At 44.3% G+C, this 24,787-nt stretch overlaps 1 non-coding gene across 1 annotated transcript; it reads right to left on the reverse strand.

Moving 5' to 3' along the window:
• Positions 1 to 14,820: 14,820 nt before the first annotated feature.
• Positions 14,821 to 14,951, reverse strand: LOC122892836. Its single transcript, XR_006381509.1, has one exon. It is a non-coding gene; the product is annotated as a small nucleolar RNA SNORA70 (small nucleolar RNA).
• Between the last annotated feature and the right edge of the window lie 9,836 nt (positions 14,952 to 24,787).

Here is a 24,787-nt window from a genome sequence, read left to right on the forward strand (position 1 = left end):
TCCCATTCTGTCAGTTGTCTTTTTTTTTTTTTTTTTAAGATTTTATTTATTTATTTGTCAGAGAGAGAGGAGCGAGAGTGAGCACAGGCAGACAGAGTGGCAGGCAGAGGCAGAGGGAGAAGCAGGCTCCCTACCAAGCAAGGAGCCCGATGCGGGACTCGATCCCAGGACGCTGGGATCATGACCTGAGCTGAAGGCAGCTGCTCAACCAACTGAGCCACCCAGGCGTCCCCTGTCAGTTGTCTTTTTGGTTTTGTTGACTGTCTCCCTTTTTTGTGCAAAAGCTTTTTATCTTGATGAAATCTCAATAGCTCATTTTTTAAATGTTGAAGTTATAGTTTTTTATTTGCAGGGTCCATGAAGTTGTATTTAAAAATTATTATGGATCAAGAAATTATTTCAACCACTATTAGCATACTATTGATGAAAACAAATGGATTATATTATAAGTTTTGTTAATTAGAAAAATCACATTTTTTATTTTAGATGCATCTTTTTTCAATAGTTCATTTTTGCCCTTGCTTCCTTTGCCTTTGGCGATGTTTCTAGGAGGAAGTTGCTGTGGCTAAGGTCAAAGAGGTTGCTGCCTGTGTTCTCCTCAAGGATTTGGATGAATTCCTTTCTCCCATTTAGTTCTTTCATCCATTTTGAGTGTATTTTTGTGTGTGGTGTAAGGAAATGGTCCAGGTTTATTCTTCTGCATGTGGCTGTCCGATTTTCCCAACACCATTTGTTGAAGAGATTGTCTTTTTTCCTTTGGACATTCTTTCCTGCTTTGTCAAACATTAGTTGACCATAGAATTGAGGGTCCAGGGGCGTCTGGGTGGCTCAGTGTGTTAAAGCCTCTGCCTTTGGCTCGGGTTGTGATCCCGGGGTCCTGGGATCAAGCCCCGTGTTGGGTTCTCTGCTCAGCGGGAAGCCTGCTTCTCTTCCTCTTTCTCTGCCTGCCTCTCTGCCTACTTGTGATCTCTGGCTGTCAAATAAATAAATAAAATCTTTTTTTATTTTTTTTTTTTATTTTTTTTTTAAAGATTTTATTTATTTATTTGAGAGAGAGAGACAGTGAGAGAGAGCATGAGCGAGGAGAAGGTCAGAGAGCGAAGCAGACTCCCCATGGAGCTGGGAGCCCGATGTGGGACTCGATCCCGGGACTCCAGGATCACGCCCTGAGCCGAAGGCAGTCGTCCAACCAACTGCGCCACCCAGGCGTCCCTAAATAAATAAAATCTTTAAAAAAAAAAGGGTTGAGGGTCTATTTCAGGGTACTCTATTCTGTTCCATTGATATATGTGTCTGTTTTGTGCCAGTACCATGCTGTCTTGGTGATCACAGCTTTGTAATAGAGCTTGAAGCCCGGCATTGTGATGCCACCAGCTTTGCTTTTCTTTTTCAACATTCCTCTGGGTATTCGGTTTTTTTCTGGTTTCATACAAATTTTAGGATTATTTGTTCCATTTCTTTGAAAGAAGTTGATGATATTTTGATAGGGTTTGCTTTAAATGTTTAAATTGCTCTAGGTAGCACAGACATTTTCAAAATTTTTTCTTCCAATCCATGAGCATGGAATGTTTTTCCTTTTATTTTTTTAAAGATTTTATTTATTTATTTGACAGACAAAGATCAGAAGTAGGCAGAGAGGCAGGGGAGGGCCCTGCCGGGGAAGCAGGCCCCCTGCTGAGCAGAGAGCCCAATGCGGGGCTCGATCCCAGGCCCCTGGATCATGACCTGAGCCGAAGGCAGAGGCCTTAACCCACTGAGCCACCCAGGCGCCCTATGGAATGTTTTTCCATTTCTTTGTGTCTTTCTTTCGTGAGTATTCTATAGTTTTCTGAGTATAGATTCTTTGCCTCTTTGGCTAGATTTATTCCTAGGTGTCTTACAGTTTTGGGTGCAATTGTAAATGGGATTGACTCCTTAACTTTTCTTTTTTTTTTTTTTAAAGATTTTATTTATTTATTTGACAGAGACAGATCACAAGTAGGCAGAGAGGCAGGCAGAGAGAGAGAGGAGGAAGCAGGCTCCCTGCTGAGCAGAGAGCCCGATGCGGGACTCGATCCCAGGACCCTGAGATCATGACCTGAGCCGAAGGCAGCGGCTTAACCCACTGAGCCACCCAGGCGCCCCAACTCCTTAACTTTTCTTTCTTCTGTCTTCTTGTTGGTGTATAGAAATGCAACTGATTGGGGCACCTGCGTGGCTCAGTGGGTTAAGCCTCTGCCTTTGGCTCAGGTCATGATCTCAGGGTCCTGGGATCCTTTGCTCAGGGTCCCTTGCTCAGCAGGGAGATTGCTTCCCCCCCACCCCCGGCCTGCTTCTCTGCCTACTTGTGATCTGTCTCTCTGTCAAATAAATAAATACAATCTTAAAAAAAAATAAAGAAATGCAACTGATTTCTGTGCATTGATTTTATATCCTGACACTTTACTGAGTTCCTGTATGAGTTCTAGCAGTTTTGGGGTGGAGTCTTCTGGGTTTTCCACATAAAGTATCATATCATCTGCCAGCTTACTTTTTAAAACAGTTTTAAAAAAGAGCAATCATATCTTATATTTACCCACACACTTGCCATTTTCAGTGTACTTTTTTTCTTCCTATAGGTTTGCATTTTCATCTCTCCCTCCAGGCTGAAGAACTTCTTTTAGCATTTCTTGGAGTAAGTGTCTGCTGCTGGCTACAAATTATCCTAGACTTTGCTTATCTGAAAATGTTTATTTTATTAAGAATTTTTATGTAATTGTGGTAAAATACCCATAAGATTGACCATTTTATTTATTTTTTTATTTTCTTATTTTTTATTTTTATTTTTTCATGATTTACCGTCTTAAAGTGTACAGTGACATTAAGTACATTCACATTTCTTGTACGATCATCGCCACCATCCATCTCCAGAAATTTTTCATCTTCCCAAACTAAAACTCTGTCCTCATTGAACATGAACTCCCAATAGAATAGAGCTCTTAGAAAAATACCCCTTGCATATATGGTCAAATGATTTTCTTTCTTTTCTTAAAAAAATTTTTTTTTGTTTATTTATTTGTCAGAGAGAGAGCACAAGCAGAGTGAGAAGCAGGCTCCCTGCTGAGCAAGGAGCACCATGTGGGACTCAGTCCCAGGACCCTGGGATCATGATCTGAACCAAAGACAGATGTTTAACCGGTTGAGCCACCCAGGTGTCCCTGGTCAAATAATTTTCAACAAGGGTAACAAGACCTTTTAATGGGGAAAGGAGTCTTTTCAACAAGTAGTCCTGGGAAAACTGGGTTATCCACATGTGAAAGAATTACCTTATACAAAATTTAACACAAAATGGATTAAAGACTTAGGAGACCCAAGAGATAGAACTATAAAGACCTAAGAACTAAAACTTCAAAATGGTTAGGGCCACCTGGGTGTCTCAGTCAGTTGAGCATCTACTCTTGGTTTTGGCTCAGGTCATGATCTCAGGGTCATGAGATCAAGCCCAAGTTGGGCTCCCCACTCAGTGCAGACAGAGTCTACTTAGGACTTTCTCTCCCTCTCACTCTGCCCTTCCCCACCCATGAGCAGTCTCACTCTCAAATAAATAAATAAATAGTTTTTTTTTTTTTTTTTAAAGCTAAGATAGTCTTAAAAGAAATCTTCATGACTTCTTGGTAGTAACTTCTAGGCTAGGACACTAAAAGCACAGGAAAACAAAAGTTAAAATTTATCAACTGGACTACATCAAAACTAAGAATTTCTGTTTATCAAAGGACAGGATCAACAGTGAAAAGACAGACTACATGGGAGCCTGGGTGGCTCAGTCAGTAGAGCAGTCTACTCTTGACTTGGGGTCATGAGTTTGAAACCCATGTTGGGGATAGAGTTGTGTGTTTTTTTTTTTTTAAGACCTTATTTATTTATTTGACAGAGATCGCACGTAGACAGAGAGGCAGGCAGTGAGAGAGGAAGGGAGGCAGGCTCCCTGCTGAGCAGAGAGCCCGATGTGGGGCTTGAACCCAGAGAGCTCGATGCGGGACTCAAACCCATGACCAGAGCCAGAGGCAGAGGCTTTAACCCACTGAGCCACCTAGGTGCCGCGGGGATAGAGTTTATTTAAAAAAAAGGCAACCTATGGAATGGGAGAAAATATCTTCAAGTCATATATCTGATAAGGGTTAACAACCAGAATATATAAAGAACGACAACTCAAATAAAACAAAACTCCAAATACCCCAATTAAAAAATGGGCAAAGTATTCGAATAGAACTTCACCAAAGAAGATACACAGATGGCCGACAAGTGCTCGAAAAGATGCTCAGCACGGCCTGTCCTCACTCAGGGAAATGCAAATCAGAACCACCACAGGAAATAACAAGTGTTGGCAAGGATGTGGAGAAATCAGAGCCCATCTGTATTGCCGTTGGGAATGAAAAATTATACAGCTGCTATGGGAAATAGTATGGTGGTTCCTCAAAAAACTAAAAATGGAAAAAAGCCAGCCATTTTACTTCTGAGTATATATCCAGAAGAATTTAAAGCAGGGTCTTGAAGAGATAATTATGTATTTTTTTTTTAAAGATTTTATTTATTTATTTGACAGAGAGAAATCACAAGTAGACGGAGACGCAGGCAGAGAGAGAGAGGGAAGCAGGCTCCCTGCTGAGCAGAGAGCCCGATGCGGGACTCGATCCCAGGACCCTGAGATCATGACCTGAGCTGAAGGCAGCGGCTTAACCCACTGAGCCACCCAGGCGCCCGATAATTATGTATTTATTTATATTTATTTTTAAGGATTTTATTTATTTATTTGAGTGAGAGAGCGAGAGAGGGCATGAATGGAGGGTTGGGAAAGGGAGAGGGAGAAGCAGGATCTCCACTGAGCAGGAAGCCCAATGCGGGGCTCGATCCCAGGACCCTGGAATCATGACTTGAGCCAAAGGCAGACGCTTAACTGACTGAGCCACCCAGATGTCCCTTGAAGAGATATTTACACACCCATATTTACAGCAGCATTGTTTGTAGTAGCCCAAAGTACAAACATCCAAATGTCCATTGACAGATTTAATAAATAAAATACACATACATATGTATATTCATATATATAATGTGTGTCTATACAATATTCCAAAATGTGCATATACACACATTTTATATGTCTATTATACATATATTACATAAAACACATATATATGAATGTGTGTGTCTATGTATACACAGAGGAATGTTATGCAGTCTTAAAAAGGAAGGAAATTTTGTGTTATAGATGTGATGAACCACTAAATTCTCCTGAAACCAGTCTTACACTATATGTTAACCAACTAGAATTTATTTATTTTATTCTTTTAAAAGATTTTATTTATTTATTTGACAGAGATCACAAGTAAACAGAGAAGCAGGCAGAGCGGGGTGGGGGGGGGACGTAGGCTCCCTGCTGAGCAGAGAGCCCGATGTGGGGCTCGATCCCAGAACCCTGGGATCATGACCTGAGTTGAAGGCAGAGGCTTTAATACACTGAGCCACCCAGGCGCTCCAACCAACTAGAATTTAAATAAAAATTTGGAAAAAAATAAAAAAGATTAGATACATGCTACAATATGCATTAACCTTATATTAAATGAAATAAGCCGCTCAGAAAAAAGCGAACACTGCATTATTCTGTTTATATGTGGTACCTAGTCAAATGCATAGCGACAGAAATTAGAAAGGTGCTTGCCAGGGGCTGGTGGGGGTGGGGATGAGTTCTCATGTAGTGGGTACAGAATTTCAGATTTGCAAGATGGAATAAGTCCTTGTCAGTAGTCCAGTAGTTGTAAGACAGCGTGACTGTATCTAACACTATGAACTATACACATAAAAACAGTTACATGTTTAATTTCATGTTATCCATATTCTATCACAACTTTGCTTTTTAAAAAAAGATTTTATTTATTTATTTATTTATTTGACAGACAGAGATCACAAGGAGGCAGAGAGGCAGGCGGAGAGAGAGGAGGAAGCAGGCTCCCTGCTGAGCAGAGAGCCCAATGCGGGACTCGATCCCAGGACCCTGGGATCATGACTTGAGCTGAAGGCAGAGGCTTTAACCCACTGAGCCACCCAGGCTCCCCTCTCCTGTGTTTTCTTAAATAACTTTTGTAGTTTTATGTTTTACATTTAAGTCTATGGCCCATTTTGAGTTAATTCTTGTAGCTGATTTGGGGTTTAAGTTGAGGTTGTTTGCGTGTGGGTATCCAAATATTTCTGCACCATTTGTCGAAAAAAATTTAATTTCCCATGAATTAGCCTTTGTGAAACATCGATTGACCATGTTTGTGTGGATCTATTTCTGGAATCTGTTCCATTCCTTGGATCCATGTCTGTTCTCCAGAGCCACACCGTGTTGATTACTATGGTTTACAGTAAGTCTTAGCATTGGGTGGTATGGGTTCTGAAGTTTCGTTCTTCTCTTTCAAAATTGTTGACTACTCTAGTTCTTTTGTCTTCCCACATATATTTAGAATCAGCTTCTCTATATCTATGGAAATACAGCACTGTAATATTCATTGGGAGCATGTTAAATCTAGAGATCAATTTGGAAAGAACTGACCTATCTACCTTGAGTCTACCAATCCATAGATATGGCATTTCTCTCCACTTATTTAGGTTTTCTTCAATTTCTGTCATTGGTGTTCTGAACCTTGCAGCACAAAGGTCCTACATACATTTTATTGGATTTGTACCTATATATTTCTCCTCCTCCTCCTCTTTTCTTTTTGAGATATTGCAAATGGTACTGTAAAAGATCTTATTGTTTTGGGGCACCTGGGTGGCTCAGTTGGTTAGCTCAGGTCTTGATTTCAGGATCATGAGTTCAAGCCCCATGGATCCTACTTAAAAAAAAAATAGTTTTTTAAAAAAGATTTTATCTATTTATTTGAGAAGGAGAGAGCATGAGTGGGTAGGGGGTAGGGCCAGAGGGAAAGAGAAGCAGACTCCCCACTGAGCAGGGAGCCTGATGTAGGACTTGATCCCAGGACCCCAAGATCATGACCTGAGCTGAAGGCAGATGCTTAACCAACTGAGCCATCCAGACACCCCAGTTTTGTTTTGTTTTTTAATTTAACTGCCACCTGAAACTAATAATGTGTGTTAATTATATTTGAATTAAAAAAAATAATTTGCCAATTCCAATCTGTGGTGGTCTGTGTGCCTATTTTTGTTGCCTGGTAGTTCTTTGTGGAGTAGATCACATTTTCCTATTTCTTGTATCTCTAGCAGTATTTCATTGTGTTGCGGACATTATGGATGATAGGTCGCAGTGACTCTGGGCGGGTTGAGTTACGTTTTAGCGGGTGGTTAAGTTGCTGGCAGACCACTCTGCTCTTCCGGCTTGGCTTTAGGATTCACTGGGGCAGCTGATCTTGGTTTTACCTTTAACGATACAATCAATCCCTTAGTCTTGAGATGTAGCCTTCAAGCGCAGCTCTTCTCGGGTGCTAGTAGAAAGCCAAGCTGTTTAACAGCCCCTCTAACGTGGCAGGACTCAGACTCCAAATTGCTGTTCCCTGTCGTGGGTGGCCGCCGAAACCTCTGCCTGGACTTCCAGCCTCCCCCTTGGGCACCAAAGGATCTTCCCACTGAGTGCAACTCCGGAGTCAGCCAGTGGCTAGAAGGGAGCCATTCACGCACTCTGGGGCACCTTTTGTGGTTCCCTCCTTTCTAGGATCCCCCAACCTGCTCAGTTTGTAGCTTCTCTGGTAGCCCCAAACTCTGAGCTCTGACTGCTCAGGCTATTAAGATGGTTAATTTCGGCAGGAACTCTGGCCCCTGCCTGCTCCATGGACTGAAGCACTTTTGGGGAGAAAGCCATGCAGAGCTGGATCTCACCCAGGGGTGGTCTGTTTATAAAAGGGTAGAGTCTTCTGGGGGCGTCTGGCTGGCTCAGTCAGTAAAGTGTGCAATCTTGATCTCTGGGGTGTGAGTTTGAACTCCACATTTGGTGTAGAGTTTATATATTAAAAAGGGTAGAATTTTCTCCATTTCGCCTGTTTTTGTCCTTCTTCAGAATCTTCAAAAAAAGTTTTTAAGGTTTTGTTTATTTATTTGTCGGGGGCGGAGAAAAGGACGGGGAGTGGCAGGCAGAGGTAGAGGGAGAAGCAGGCTCCCCAGTAAGCGGATCAAGTACGGCCAGGAGTCCCATTGCTGTACTTGATCCCAGGATCCTGGGATCATGACCCGAGCTGAAGGTAGCCGATTAACCAACTGAACCACCCAGGCACCCCGAGTGTCTTCCAATTGTTTAAAAAATTATTATATATTTATATATATAATAATTTTTAACATATATATATACACACACACATAAATTTATATATACACACACATACATGTATAAATGAATTTGTTATATACATGTATACATATGTAAATATACACACACACATATAAGAATTTTCTCTTACTGGGAGTAGGGTTAGTCTAATACAAGGTCCACTGCCATTACTAACAGCTGGAATCTTCACTTATTTTTAATCTTCTGTGACTCTTTTTTTTTTTTTGTAAAGATTTTATTTATTTATTTGACAGACAGAGATCACAAGTAGGCAGAGAGGCAGGCAGAGAGAGAGGGGGAAGCAGGCTCCCTGCCGAGCAGAGAGCCCAATACGGGGCTTGATCCCAGGACCCTGGGATCATGACCTGAGCCGAAGGCAGAGGCTTTAACCCACTGAGCCACCCAGATGCGCCTCTTCTGTGACTCTTTATAAAATATCTCATCTTTTTGGGGACAAGATAGGATACAAATTTAAAAATACACATACACCATGACACGTGCTCCCTGCTGATGGAGCGTGTCCCAGACATTCTGTGGCATCCCCTGAAGGAAGGGGCGTTCCCCGTGCGCTTGTCTTGCCCGCTGCTCTGATTCTAGCCCCTTCCTCACTCCTTGTTCCCAGCATGGGCCACCGGCTCCTTGCCCCGCTGCCATCTGATTTCTCTGCCTGTGCGCGCCAGCTGCAGAGTGACGTGCAAGCCACCGTTCGGGTTCGCGTTGGCTTCGAAATGCTCATGGTCTGTGCAGCCCTCGCCGGTTACCTTCCAGCCACTTAGTCCTCTTTCGTGGTTCTTGGGCTCTCTGCCTCCTTTCAGCAGGGCGTCACCAGAGCCCCACTCCCTGTCCACCCCTCCTGTTCTTCTCTTCTTATTCCCTGAGACCTTCTCTACCAGGAGAGACTCGAGAGCAGCTTAAGCAACAATGCAGCAAGTAGCGGAGATGCGGATACCCGGTGTCTGACCTGCCTCACGCCTCGCAGCTTGCCACGGCCATCTGAGGTGTGTGGCTAACTCCGCTCCTGTTCTTTCTGGATGGACCCTGTCTGCCGCAGGTCAGACCCATCCGTCGGCTTCCTCCTGCTCCCTGAGCTCTGTCTCTCGTTCTTCTTCCTCTCCCTTATGGTCTTCTCTTGTTCCAGGTCACATTAGAACTCCGGCACTCGGGGTAGGATGCATTGAGTTCACGTTCCCCGAGCTGATTTTCTCCCCAGGGGAACGTTAGTTGTTCATTTAATAACTTTGCCTACAGAGGCATAGATCAAAATACCATCCACACTAAATCCAAGAGGGCTATAGGCCTTCCTTGTCCCCAGTGATGTGCTTTATGCAGTCCTGGCACGTGCAAAGTTCCTGTGGCCAGTTGAGCGATACTTCAGCCCGTGAGAACCCTTCCTTGCACAGAGGGACACGTGTGCCGGCTGCCACCAGCTCATGGCTTCCAGACAGCCCTGACATCCAGTCCCCAGCACCAGAGGAGATGCTAACGGGAGTTTTCTCAGACACCATCTCCTCTGTTCCTGCTCCTCTGAGAGGTGAGCCTCCTGTTCCAGATGAGGGCACTGTGGTACAGAGGAATTCTTGTAATTCTGTCACTAATTCCCAGTCTGACTTCAGGCAAGTTCTTTAATCTTCAGGCAGCTCAGCGTTCTCAGGTGTGGAGCTGGAGTAACCGTAGCTCTTACCTCACTGGGATTTGGGGAGTATTAACAGAGTTTAGTGGTGCCTGGCAGGCCACAGCTCCTCAGGAACTTTTTTTTTTTTTTAAGATTATTTATTTATTTATTTGACAGACAGAGATCACAAGTAGGCAGAGAGGCAGGCAGAGAGAGAGGCAGGGAAGCAGGCTCCCTGCTGGGCAGAGAGCCCCATATGGGGCTGGATCCTGGGACCCCGAGATCATGACCGCAGAGGCGGTCATAAGTTAGATCATAAAGCAGAGGCTTTAACCCACTGAGCCACCCAGGCACCCCACTCCTCAGGAACTTTAGCTCTAATTTTTATTCCTGATCAAAACCCCAGAGCTGGGGGCGCCTGGGTGGCTCAGTGGGTTAAGCCGCTGCCTTTGGCTCAGGTCATGATCTCAGGGTCCTGGGATCGAGTCCCGCATGGGGCTCTCTGCTCAGCAGGGAGCCTGCTTCCTCCTCTCTCTCTGCCTGCCTCTCTGCCTACTTGTGATCTCTCTCTGTCAAATAAATAAATAAATAATCTTTTTAAAAAAAACCCAAAAAACAAAAAACACAGAGCTGGTGGGTAGTAGAACCAGGACTTAAGCCAGCCACTGGGATGGAAGCAAACTCTAAACAGGAAAAATGACAGTGAGAGGCTTCTGGGGAGCCTGGACACAGGGCAACGGGCCGGACGGCAGCCATGTGCCTACTGCAGCCTGAGTCAGGAGGCCTGTCGAGGAGGTGACGTTTTAGTGGGGAGCCGAAGGTCATGGGCAAGGCCCGGCCAGCTCAAGTGCACACACGCCTTGACGCGGGTGAGCGTGGTGAGCTCAGAAGGCAGGCCAGCGGGGCACAGAGTGGGCAGGAATGTGGTGGCGTGGGCCGCAGGAACTGTGTGTGACCAGATCGTGGATGTGCGGTGGCAGCGAGGGCTCCGGAAGCTGAGCTGGAAAGGAGTCTCTGTGGGCAGAGACTCAGGGCAGCCCTGGGAGAGGCGGGCCTCGAGCCACCGCCCTGTGCTCCCAGCTCTCAGCGCCCCTGGGCTATGCTAAGGGTCATGGTCGGTTGCAATTCAAACCGGAAATGAGGCTGGTGGAAAAGCAGGGGGGTGACCCGGGGAAAGACCGGCTGGCGCGAGACAGATGACCACTAGGGGACACGTGTCACGCTAGCAAGTCTGCTGTAGTCTCGGGCCGGGAGCTCTGCCCGCAGGCTCAGAAACCTGACCCAGCCCCGGGGAGGACACGTCCTGTCCTCAGCCGCACCCCCCCCCCCCCCGGCCGCCCAGTGATGACGGACTTACACAGAGAAATTGGGACTTGACTGAGCTCGCTCTCCCGGGAGGCAGGCCAGAGGGGACCCCCGATTGCGAGTGGGTTGGCAATGAGTGTCCGTAAACTCGGAGCCTGAGGACTCGTGGGTATGCCTGGGCTGACCCTTTGCGGGGGCTGAGATGTGTGTTTGAGATGACACTGCCTTCCTTCTCTCTCTTTTTTAAAGATTTTATTGATTTGAGAGAGAGAGGGAGGGGGAGAGAGAGAGAGAGAGAGCATGAGCTCAGGGAAGGCCGTAGGGAGAGGAAGATGTCAAGCAGGCTCTGTGTTAAGTGCGGAGCCCGACACGGGGCTCGATGTCACAATCCCGAGATCGTGACCGAGCCAAAGTCAGTGGTCGGACGCTTAACCAAAGGAGCCCCCCAGGTGTCCTGACGCTGCCTTTTCTTGATGGAGCAGGGTGGATGTATCTGGCCATCCTTTATTCTTTTCTTTTTCTTAAAGATTTTTATTTATTCATTTGACAGAGTGCGAGATCACAAGTAGGCCGAGAGGCAGGCGGGGGCGGGGGGGAAAGCCGGTTCCCCACCGAGCAGAGAGCCCAATCTGGGGCTTGATCCCAGGACCCGGAGATCACGAACCGAGGCGAAGGCAGAGGCTTAACCCACTGAGCCACCCAGGTGCCCTGGCCATCCTTTATTCTTTCTCACTGTTGTTGACTGGCCTTTCTTCTGACCTGTTAACCTCAGTCATGGGTGTCCGTGCTGCCTCGGGACCTGCTGTTTCTTGTGCTGACTTTGTGTCATCGAGCTCATCCATTAGGGGACATTCCATTTCACATTTCTCTTTTGCTCCCTGATGGTTGGGAGAACCCCAACATTTCCCCTGTGTACTGATGCGGAGACCTCACAAGAACTCTGGTTCGCTCACGGGCAGAATGTGGATTATTATGATCCTCCCTTCAAGGAGACCTAGACCGGGCTGTGTGATGTAGCAGCCACTGGCCACGTAGGACTATTTAAGTTTAATTAATTACAATGAAAAACTCAGTTTCCTATCTCATCGGCCCCCTTTCAAGTGCTCAGTGCCCCCCACCCCCCGGTGGCCAATGGCTCTGTTCTGGACAGTGCAGAACTGCCACATTTCCACGGTCACAGAGGGTCCTCTCCAGAGAGTTCAGTGAAATGATGTGTAAAAACACAGTGCGTGGTGCTGAGTTCAAGTGGTGGTTGGGATGGGCGTCCTGGTGCTGGGGAGTTCTAGAGAAGAAGTGTCCTCTGGCCAAGAGGTTTGCCTAGATGAGGTAAGGTGGGACATGTCTGTGAATCCACTCATGAGAAGGTCATAGCAGACTAGAAGGGCCTGAGTGAGTTGAACGATTCCTTCTAGACTCACTGAAGCTTGAGGAGAGCCGAGAAGAGACTGAGAACGTCTGCTGGGGGTGGGGTTGGGTGGGCTTCACAGGGACGCTGAACCTTGAGTTGGGCCTTGCGTCAGTCCCTTGAGAAGGAAACCATCCGGACTCGTCCTCAAGTCCTCCTCTTTTGTTGCTCCTTCTGGCTTCAGGATTTTTCCTGGAATGCATCAAATTTCAGGGGAAAATTAAGGCTCAAAGTTCTGACTTTGACCCGTGGCTGCCCTCGTTGCTGTTCTCTGCGCTCCCACCAGCTGGGGGAGGAGGAGGAACAGTGACGATCTGAAGAGCATCAAGCTCTCTAGAGCTATTTGTGCAGTCAGTCTCCTGTTTCCATGACAACCACTTGACCAGGCTGACATTTCATGATGCTCGTACAAACATTTTCAGTTGTTCATAAAATATAACAAGAAGGAAAAAAATCACAGGAATATTCAGAAGGAATGAATCGAAAGTGAGGTGAATGTGTGTATATGGATGCATAGTGTTACCAAATAGACACCACTGGGGCCAAGAGCTTCCTTTGTTTCTCCTTCATTTAATCGTTTACCCACCCATCCATCCATCCATCCATCCATCCATCCAACCTTGGTCCATCCATCCATCCAACTGCCCATCCATCCATCCATCCATCCACCATCTATTCATCCATCTATCTGTCCATCCCTCCATTCATCCATCATTTATTGAGCAGCTACTCTGTGCCAATCACTGTTTTCTGTGCTCTAGGCCCAGAGAGACAAAGATGGCTGACAATCCCTAGAAGTTCAGTCCAGAGAGAGGCACACTCAAATGTAGAAAGTTCTAACACAATGTAATATGTGCTCATATGCTGGAGTCTGGGCAGAAGTCGAGTTCTTTAGGAACATGGAGAGAGGGCTGGAGCATGCTTGTGGAGCAGGAATATGGAGCTGGGTCCTGAAGGATGAGTCTGTATTCCAGACAGAGGAAATTCTGTGAGCCCAGGGAAGAGAAAATACAACCAAAGCATGTTTGTTTTTTTTTAAAGATTTTATTCATTTATTAGAGGTCACAAGCAGGCAGAGAGAGAGAGAGGGCGAAGCACGCTCCCTGCTAAGCAGAGAGCCCGATGCGGGGCTCGAACCCAGGACCCTGGGATCATGACCTGAGCCAAAGGCAGAGGCTTTAACCCACTGAGCCACCCAGGCGCCCCCCAAAGCATGTTTTAACGAAAAATAGTGTGATACTCTGCATGTTGGAGTTATGGCAAGATGGTGTTGGAAGGTGGCGAAACTGGGGAGGGGAGCAAGACTGGATTGTGAATGCCATGCTAATTTGGACTTTGGAATCTAACCAATAGGTAATTTATGTTCTAAAAAAGTTTTTAATAGGATGACAAACTAGTCTGGCTGTGGTGAGGGGGATATATTGAGGGAGAAAGTCTGGAGATTGGTAGACTAGTTTGGAAGCTACTATGATAGACTAGGAAAGAGAGTCTCTGAAGGCTTGACCCAGGCCAGGGGAGGTGGCCAGAAGGGCCAAGTTCATGAGTGATTGGCGGATAGAGTAGCCAAGACTTGTACTGGAGAAGAGGAATCAGGAAGACTCTGTGGTTTCCTACTTGAGCAGCTGGGGGTCAGTGGTCACTCAAGGTGTGTTTAGAGAGCAGAGTGCGTCCAGTATAGGCCATTTGGAATTGGGAATGTCTAGTATATTCCAAGAGGAGCTGTTTCTCTTGCCTTTGGGGAAAGTGTGGGCCCATGGCTTAGGGGGCAGTCCTGGGCCCAAAATAAAGGTTCTTTTTTTTTTAACAGGAAGTTGGATTTATTGGTGGGTATGAATATGACGGGAAGGGGTAGTGCCAAGGTTCTTGTGCGTGCAGAGCCCTCCATTTGTCCAAGGGACCACAATTAGGGATGTATTTGACCCCATAGCCATCTGGGATAAGCCGCTTTTCAGCCACCATGTCTTCAAATTCATCCGCGTTGAACTTAGTAAAGCCCCACTTCTTGGAGATGTGGATCTTCTGGCGGCCAGGGAACTTGAACCTGGCCCTGTGTAGGGCCTCAATCACATGCTCCTTGTTCTGCAGCTTGGTACGGATGGACATGATGACTTGGCCAATGTGGACCCTGGCTACTGTGCCCTGGGGCTTTCCAAAGGTACCCCGCATACCTGTCTGCAACCTAAATTGGAGATAGCCATGAGGTCAGACCCCAGCATCCACCAAAAGGGCTGTCTCCAAGGTCCCTTAGGGCAACCCATACAATCAACAGTCTGCATCCACTGCCGAGGAGGCTACTGTTTGCAGCATGGCACACTGGTAAAATAGAGGTCCTTAATCAGTATAAACTTGGGAAGCGGAAGAGGTCAGCCAGGGAAATGTGTTAAGAGAACATCAGAAATCTGAAAAAACAAAACACAAAATAAACAAATAAAACTTGGGAAGTTGGCCAAAATTATGAAACCTGTCTGGGAAAGGTTGAAGGCCTGTGATTGGAGAAGGAGGAGGAAAATCAGGCGAGATGGTATTAAGGAAGTCGGAGTGTTTTAGAAGCAAGGAGTGGCCGACATCACATCTTGCAGAAAGATGTAAGGAAATAAGGGAAAAATTAATTAAATGTCTTTTAAGTCAACTTTATTTCGATATGATGCATAAACAATAAAATACATCCATTTGGGGCACCTGGGTGCCTCAGTGGGTTAAGCCTCTGTCTTTGGCTCAGGTCATGGTCTCGGAGTCCTGGGATCAAGCCCCGCATAGCCTCTCTGCTCAGCAGGGACCCTGCTTCCCCCACCCCCCGCCTGCCTCTCTGCCTGCTTATGAGCTCTATCTGTCAAATAAATAAATTAAATATTTTTTAAAAATACGTCCATTTTAGGGATCTAGTTCAATGAGTAACCCCCACCACAGACAAGCATAGAACATTTCCACCATTCCAAAGAGTTCCTGCCTATCCTTGGCAGTCATTCCCGTTTCACCCCTGCTATCCTGCCCTGAAGAAACATCAGGAAAAATCCTGATTTTTCCTACTAGAATTCCACATACATGGAATTATACAGAATATGCTTTTGTATCTGGCTTTTTTCACCCAGCATGAAGTTTTTTATTTTTGCCCATGGTTTTGCATGTATTAGGTTGTTTCTTTTCATTGCTGAGTCGTATTTCCCCTGGCGACCTTTAGGTTATTTTCAGTTTGGGGGCCGTTGTGAGTAAAGCTGCTGGGAACGTGCATATCCAATGGACAAGTGTGTGGGATAAGTACCTTGGAGTAGAATTTCTGGGTCTTACAGTAAGTGTGTGGTCACCTTTATAAAAAGCCATCAAACTGTTTTCCAAAGTTTGGTGTTTCACGCACCAAACCGAAATTGAGAAGAATTATAGTTGTGCCAACGCTTGGCTTGCTCACCAGCACTTGGTTTAGTTTAATTTAATTTGAGCCATTTTAGTGGGTTTATAATTTATCTTACTGTCATTTTAATTTGCATGTTCCCCGGAAGATTAATGCCATTAAGCAGTTTTCATTTGTTTATTAACCATTCACATATGTTATTGTGTGGATTTTCTGTTTAAATTTTCTGACGCCTTTTTAAAATTTTTGTTTTTTAAAGATTTTATTTATTTGTTTGTCAGAAAGAGAGAGAATGCGACAGACTGAGCGAGTACAGGCAGGGGGAGTGGCAGGCAGAGGGAGAAGCAGGATCCCTGATGCAGGACTTGATCCCAGGGCCCTGGGATCATGACCTGAGCTGAAGGCAGAGGCTTAACCAACTAAGCCACCCAGGTGTCCTCCCACTTTTTTTTTTTAAAAAAGATTTTTTTTTTAATTTTATTTATTCATTTGACAGACAGAAATCACAAGTAGGCAGAGAGGCAGGCAGAGAGAGGAAGGGAAGCAGGCTCCCCACTGAACAGAGAGCCTGACGCGGGGTTCGATCCCAGGACCCTGGGATCATGACCTGAGCCGAAGGCAGAGGCTTAACCCACTGAGCCACCCAGGCGCCCCTTTTTTTTAAAGATTTTTATTTATTTATTTGACAGAGAGAGATCACAAGTAGGCAGAGAGGCAGAGAGAGAGAGGAAGGGAAGCAGGCTCCCCTGCTGAGCAGAGAGCCCAACGCAGGGCTCGATTCCAGGACCCTGGGATCATAACCTGAGCCACCAGGTGCTCCTTTATATTTTATTTTTTAAAAAATTTGCTTATTTTTATTTTTATTAGAGATAAGATTAATAAGATTTTTATTTATTCATCTGAGAGAGAGAGAGAGAGTGAGAAGGAGAGAGAAGCTCCAGCAGACTCGCTTGTGATCAAGGAGCCCAACACAGGGGCTTCATCTAATGATCCTGAGATCATGACCTGAGCTGAAATCAAGAGTCTGATGTTTAATCGAGTGAGCTACCTCCACGCCTCTACTTAGGCTTTTTAAATTTCTTTTACTGGTATTTAGTACTTTTCACTGTGTTGGCATTTTATATGTTTTGTTAGATTTATTCTGAAGTATTTCATATTTTAATGCTGTTATAGATACTACTATTAAAAAATAATTTCCTAGGCTTCTGTTTCTGAGAGGATGGGGTAGACATAATTTCCCTATTTCCCCTGCTAAGTACACAAAAAGCCCTGGACACTGTATATGTGGAAACCACATATTGAACAAACAAGAAGATTCTGAAAGGCGGAAACAAGGACCCAGACCAGATAGCGCGATTTGGACCCAAGGAATGACATGGTGGTGAGTTCCCAAGTTTCTTTTTGCCTCATACTTCCCAGACTGGATCTGGAGAAGCCTAGACTCCAGAACCTGGAACGTGGAACCATCAACAGGCACAGACAAAAAGAAATCCTCTAGCCAACAGGAAAGGGGCAGCCGGGCAAGATAGGAACGAAGAAGAAATCAAGGCATTCTGAGAGGCAGAAGACTAAGAGTATGTGTCTCCAGCAGACCTACCCTGAAAGAATGACTAAAAAGAGTTGTCCAAACAGAAAGGAAATAACAAAAGAAATGGGATCTTACAACATCAGAAAGGAAAAAAAGAACACCATAAGAACGAAAATATGGGTAAATACATAGACTTCTCTTTTTGAGTTTTCAAGAGTGTATTTGATAGTTGAAGCGACAACTTGACTGTTACCTGATGTAATTCTCAACATTTGTAGAGGGAGATACTAGAAGGAGGCAGGACAAAGGGTTGTGAGTGGAGGTAAGCTTTCAGTACTTTATTCAAACTGGTAAAATGTCAACACCAGGAGATTTTTACAGGTTCTGTGTATATAATGAAATTGCTAGAGTAAACACTGAAAAGCGACACAAAGAAATGCATGAAAAAACACTGCAGGTAAATTCAAATGGAATTCTACAACTATTCAGGTAACTCACAGCAAAGCTGGAAAAGTAAAGGAGAAATGAAAAGCAGAGAGAACAGACAGAAAATTTTTAAAAATGGCAAACTTAGGCCTTAACATCCTAACTATTACACTAATGGAAATCTTCTAAATACACTGATAGGAAGAGATTGGCAGAATGGATTTATTATATATTATTTTTCATTTTTAAAAGTATTTATTTATTGACAGAGAGAGAAAGAAGAGCACAAGCAGGGGAGAGGCAGGCTCGCTGCTGAGCAAGGAGTCCAGTGTGGAATTTGATCCCAGGAGCTGGGATCATGACCTGAGCCAAAGGCAGACACTTAACCCACTAAGCCACTCAGGTGCCCCAGCAGAAAGGATTTAAAAGCATGACCCAGGGGCTCAGTCAGTTAACTTTATGATTCTCGATCTCAGCTCAGGTCATGATCTCAGGGTTATGGAGCCCCCTGTCAGGCTTCCCTACTCAGTAGGGAGTCTACTTGAGATTCTTTCCCTCTATCTGCCTTCCCTACCCCTGGCTCACATTCAATCTCTCTCTAAAAAGAAGGAAAAGAAAAAAGCATGACCCAGTTAAGGGTGCCTGGCTGACTCAGTCATTGGAGTGTGTGACTCTTGATCTCAGGGTTGTAAGTTCAAGCCCCACTTAAAAACCTTTAAAAAAATAAAATAAAAACATGACCCAATTATATGCTGTTTATTTTTTTAAAAGATTTTGTTTATTTATTGAGAGAGAGAGAGAGAGAGGATGCAAGCAGGGGGAAGGGCAGAGGGAGAGAGAAAATCTTTTCTTTTTTAAAGTTTTTAAAAATTTATTTGACAGAGATCAAAAGTAGGCAGAGAGGCAGGCAGAGAGAGAGCAAGAGAAGCAGGCTCACCACTGAGCAGAGAGCCTGATGCGGGGCTCGATCCCAGGACCCTGGGATCACGACCTGAGTTGAAGGCAGAGGCTTTAACCCACTGAGCCACCCAGGTGTCTTGAGAGAGAGAATCTTAAGCAGACTTCCCTAGTACAGAGCCCAACAGAGGGCTTGATCTCACAACCCTGAGATCATGACCTGAGCCGAAAACAAGAGTTGGACACTTAACTGACTGAACCACCCAGGCACTCCTATATGCATTATAAGAGATACATTTTAAATATCACATAATGGATATTAAATATAATAATTAGGGGCGCCTGGGTGGCTCAGTGGGTTGGGCCGCTGCCTTCGGCTCAGGTCATGATCTCAGGGTCCTGGGATCGAGTCCCGCATCGGGCTCTCTGCTCGGCAGGGAGCCTGCTTCCTCCTCTCTCTCTGCCTGCCTCTCTGCCTACTTGTGATCTCTCTCTGTCAAATAAATAAATAAAAATCTTTTTTAAAAAAATAAATAAATATAATAATTATAGATTGAAAGTAAAATGATAGAAAAAGAAATATATGCAAACTAATAAAAAGAAAACAATGACTGTGTTAATATTAGATAAAGTAGAATTCAGAATAAAGGAAATAACAAGGGACAGAGAGAGGTATTATATAATGATGACAGGGTCAATATATCAAGAAGACAGAATCCTAAATGTAGGGACATCTATGTGGCTCAATTGTTTAAGTGGCCTACTCTTGATTTTGGCTCAGATCACGATCTCAGGGCTGTGAGACTGAGCCCTGTTTTGGGCTCTGCACTGAGTGTGGTGTCAGCTTAAGACTCTCTTCCCCTTTCTTACTCCCCCTCCCCCTTCCTCCCTGGCTCAAAGTCTCACCCTTTCTCTCAAAAAAAAAAAAAAAAATCCTAAATGTACATCCATCAAACAAGTTGCAAAATATGTGAAACATAAACTAGTAGATGTCTTCATAGTTAGAGTTGGGAGACTTCAATATTCTTTTCTCAACAAATGGGAAACAACTAAAATTAGAAGGGATATAGAACTCACCAACCAACAGGATCTGATGGACATTACAAGCAGTATAGAACAGTCTTTCCACAACAACAGAATATACATTCTTTTTCAAGTGCCCGTGGAACCAAGGTAGGTTATATTTTGGGCCATAAAGCAAATATCAACAAGTTTAAAAGGGTTGAAGTCATGCAAAGTATATTTTCTGACCCCTGGAATCAATGGAATCAAACTAGAGATTAGGAATAGAAGGATAATAGGAAAATCTCCAAACACTTGGAAATTAATGCACTTATAAATAGTACATGTCAAAGTTGAAGTCTCAAGGGAAGTTAAAAGAAAATTAAATTGGGGCACCTGGGTGGCTCAGTTGGTTAAGCAACTGCCTTCAGCTTAGGTCATGATCCTGGAGTCCCAGGATCAAATCCCACATCAGGCCCTCTCCTCATCAGCTTGCTGGCTTCTCCCTCTGCCCTTCACCCCTTTCATGCTCTCTCTCTCTCTCAAATAAATAAAACCTTTTAAAAAAATTAAACTGAATGTACATGAAGTATAACATCAAAATTTGTAGGATAGAGCTAAAGCAGAATAGAGAGGGAAATTCATAGCACTTACTGTTTATATTGGAAAAGAAGAAATGTCTCAAATCAAGGATCTATGCTCCCACCTCAAGAAACTAGAAAGAGATTTTAAAGAACCCCAAAGAAGGGGCGACTGGGTGGCTCAGTGGGTTAAAGCCTCTGCCTTTGGCTCAGGTCATGATCCCAGAGTCCTGGGATCTAGCCCCGTGTTGGGCTTTCTGCTTAGTGGGGAGCCTGCTTCCCCCCACCCCCCCACTGCCTGCCTCTCTGCCCACTTGTGATCTCCATCTGTCAAATAAAGAAACAAATTTAAAAATCTTAAAAAACCCAGAGAATATAGAAGGAAGGAAATAATAAAGATAAAAAATCAATGAGCTTGGGCCCCTGGCTGGCTCTGTCAGTAGAGCACATGACTCTTAATCTCAGGGTCGTGAGTTCAAAGCCCCATGTTGGGTGTGGAGCCTCCTTGAAAATAAAAGTCAGTGGGGCACCTGGGTGGCTCATTTGGTTAGGCAACCGACTCTTGATTTCAGCTCAGGTCATGATCTCAAGGTTCTGAGATTGAGCCCCACATTGGGCCCTGTGCTCAGTGTAGAGTTGTTTGTCCCTCTCCCTACCCCCGTTGCTCTCTCTGTCTCTCAAATAAATAAATAAAATATTTTAAAAAATAAAAATGAATGTTGAAAAAGATATCAATGAGATTGGAAACAGAAAAATAGAAATAAAAACCTGCTTCTTTGAAAAGATCAACAATATTGACAAACTTCATTACTCAGATCAGTAATGAAATGGGGCCTATCATTACAGAATCTGCAGACGTTAAAAAGTTGATAACAGAGTAATGCCTGGGTGGCTCAGTGGGTTAAAGCTCTGCCTTCAGCTTGGGTCATGATCTCAGGGTCCTGGGATTGAGCCCCACATCGGGCTCTCTGCGCATCCGGGAGCCTGCTTCCCCCCTCTCTCTGCCTGCCTCTCTGCCTACTTGTGATCTCTGTCTGTCAAATAAATAAATAAATAATTAATCTTAAAAAAAAAAGATAATAGCAGAATACACAAACAACTCTATACACACAGATTTGACAATTTAGGTGAAATGGACTGATTCTTTTTTTTTTTTTTAAGATTTTATTTATTTATTTGAGAGAGAGGAGAGTGTATTAGCTAGAGAGAGGACAATCGAGGAAGTGAGGGAAAGGCAGAGGCAGGTACCCTGTGAGCAGGAGGCCCAGTGAGGGCTTGATCCCACAAACCCAGGATTCTGACCTGAGCCAAAGGCAGACACTTAACTGATGAGCCACGCAGGTGCCCCAGACCAATTCTTTAAAAAGTATAAACTACCTTACTTCATCAAATATTAAAGAGATAATCTGAACAGTCCCATAACTATTAAGAAAATTGAATTCATAAAATGTCCTAAGAAGTCTCCAGGTCCAGATGGTGTCATTGGAGTGTTCGAAAAAATGTTTAAAGAATTAACACCAGGACACCTGGGTGGCTCAGTTGGTTAAGCTGCTGCCTTCAGCTCAGGTCATGATCCCAGTGTCCTGGGATCAAGTCCCACATCAGGCTCCTTGCTCAGCAGGGAGCCTGCTTCTCTTTCTGCCTCTGCCTGCTGCTCGGCCTGCTTGTGTTCTCCCTCTCTCTCTCTGACAAACAAATAAAATCTTCAAAAAAAAAAAAAAAAGAATTAACACCAGTTCTACAGAATCTCCTGAAGCCAGTATTACCCTGATACTGAAACCAAAGACAGTTAAAAACAAGAAAGAAAGAAAAAAGGAAAAAAATTGTAGACCATTATTTCTCATGAACATAGACTCAAAAATTCTTTTATGGGGGGGAGGGGAGAAGGAGATAGAGAAAATATCAAGTAGACTCCCATCTGAGTGCGGAGCCCCACACAGCGTTCTGTTTCATGACCCTGAGATTATGACCTGAGCCAAAATCATGACCAAAATAATGTGGGACTCTATCCCAGGATCCTGAGATCGTGGCCTGAGCTGAAGTCAGATGCTTAACAACTGTGCCACACAGGTGTCCCCAGATTCCAAAATTCTTGACAAAATATTAGCAAACAATTCAGCATTGTATAAGAATTATTATATATTCGGGTACCTGGGTGGCTCAGTGGGTTAAAGCCTCTGCTTTCGGCTCAGGTCATGATCCCAGGGTCCTAGGATTGAGCCCCGCATCAGGCTCTCTGCTCAGCAGGGAGTCTGCTTCCCCTCTCTCTCTGCCTGCCTCTCAGCCTACTTGTGATCTCTCTCTCTCTCTCTGTCAAATAAATAAAATCTTAAAAAAATAGGAATTACATATTGCAAGCAAGGGAAATTTGTATCTAGAGATACAAAGCTAGTTCAAGTATTCAAAAATAAGGCAATGTAATCTACGGTAGTAATAGGTGAAAGAAAAAAATCATCTGATCATATGAAATGGTACAGAAAGAGCACTTGGCAGGCATTCAACACCAATTCATTTTTTAAATTTATTTATTTGACAGATCACAGTAGGCAGAGAGGCAGGCAGAGAGAGAGAGAGAGAGGAGGAAGCAGGCTCCCTGCTGAGCAGAGAGCCCGATGCGGGGCTCGATCCCAGGACCCTGGGATCATGACCCAAGCCGAAGGCAGAGGCCTTAACCCACTGAGCCACCCAGGTGTCCCTCAACACCAATTCATGATAAAAGCTCAGGAGACTAGAAATAGAGGAGACGTTTTCAACTTGATAAAGAATGCCTGTAGAAGGGGCGCCTGGGTGGCTCAGTGGTTTAAAGCCTCTGCCTTCAGCTCAGGTCATGATCTCAGAGTCCTGGGATTGAGCCTCGCATCGGGCTCTCTGCTCAGCAGGGAGCCTGCTTCCCCCCACCCCCACTTCTCTCTGCCTGCCTTTCTGCCTACTTGTGATCTCTCTCTGCCAAATAAATAAATAAAATCTTTAAAAAAAAAAAAAAGAATGCCTGTAGAAAACCTACAACCGACATCATATTTAATGGTGAAATACTGAATTTTCCCCTAAGATCAGAAACAAGGCAAGGAGGTCCACTCTCCCCGCTGCTAGTCCACATGGTCCTGGCCAGTTTTGCCAGTGCAATGACGCAAGAGAAGGAAATAAAAAGGGATATGGATCAGGAAGAAAGAACAAATAAAACATTACTTTTTGCTGATGACATAATGGTCTACGTAGAAATCCCATGCAATCAACAGCAACAAAAGTCAGTGGAACTAAATGAGTTTGGTCTAAGACAAACATACAAAACCCAATTGTGTTTTTATATATCAATGAGACTCAAAAAAAAACCCTGGCGGGCTCAGTGGGTGGGCATGCGCCTCTTGATCTCAGGGCTGTGAGTTCTAGGGTAGAGATTATTTAAAAATAAGATCTTCAGGGATTCCTGGGTGGCTCAGTTGGTAAAGCTGCTGCCTTTGGCTCGGGCCATGATCCCAGAATCCCACATTGGGCTCATTGCTCAGCGGGGAGCCTGCTTCTCTCTCTACCTCTGCCTGCCACTTTGCCTGCTTGTGCTCTCTCTCTCTCTGACAAGTAAATAAATCAAATCTTTAAAAAAAAAATAAAATCTTCAAAAAAATCAAAAGTAAAAGTAAAATAGCCCTGGGTGGCTCATTCTGTTAAGTGTCTGTCCTTTGACTCAGGTCATGATCTCCAGGTCTTGAGATCGAGCCCCACATCATGCTCCCTGCTCAGTGGGGAATCTGCTTTTCCCTCTCCCTCTGCCCTCCCTGCTCTGGTGTGCATACACGTACTCTTTCAAATAAATAAATAAAATATTGAAAAGTAAGGTAGCATTTATAATGAGTAAAAAAAAAAAAAGGAAATACTGAGGTGTAAACATAACAAAACATGTGGAGGACTTGTATGCTGAAAACTACAAAACAATGATGAAATTAATCAAAGGGGTGGAAACAAACAGGCAATCTGTGCTCCTGGACAAGAAGATGCAACTCCCCCAGTTGATATATAGGTGTAGCTCATTTTCTATCAAAACAAACAAAATTTCTATCAAAATAAATAAAATATTAAAAAAATTAAAAAAATAAAATAGCTAAGGCAATTCTGGAAAAGGATAATGTGCGAAGAATCACTCTGCCTTATTTTAGACTTCTAGTACATCAATCAGCGCTATAGGCGGTGTTGGCAGATGAACAAACATACAGACCCATGGAACAGTGCAAGGAACGCAGACATAGCCCCAGACAAAGATGGCCAACTTTGTTTGTTTGTTTTTGACAAAAATGCACAGGGAGTCCAGGCGGGGGAGGAGAGGCTTTTTAACCAAGGGTCCTGGAGCAACTGGATATCTGCAACAACAAAAAACTCAGAACAAAATAAAACGCAAAACCACAACCACCACCAACAAAAACA

This window comes from Neovison vison, chromosome 12, assembly GCF_020171115.1.
Source record: "Neovison vison isolate M4711 chromosome 12, ASM_NN_V1, whole genome shotgun sequence".
Taxonomy (NCBI): Eukaryota; Metazoa; Chordata; class Mammalia; order Carnivora; family Mustelidae; genus Neogale; species Neogale vison.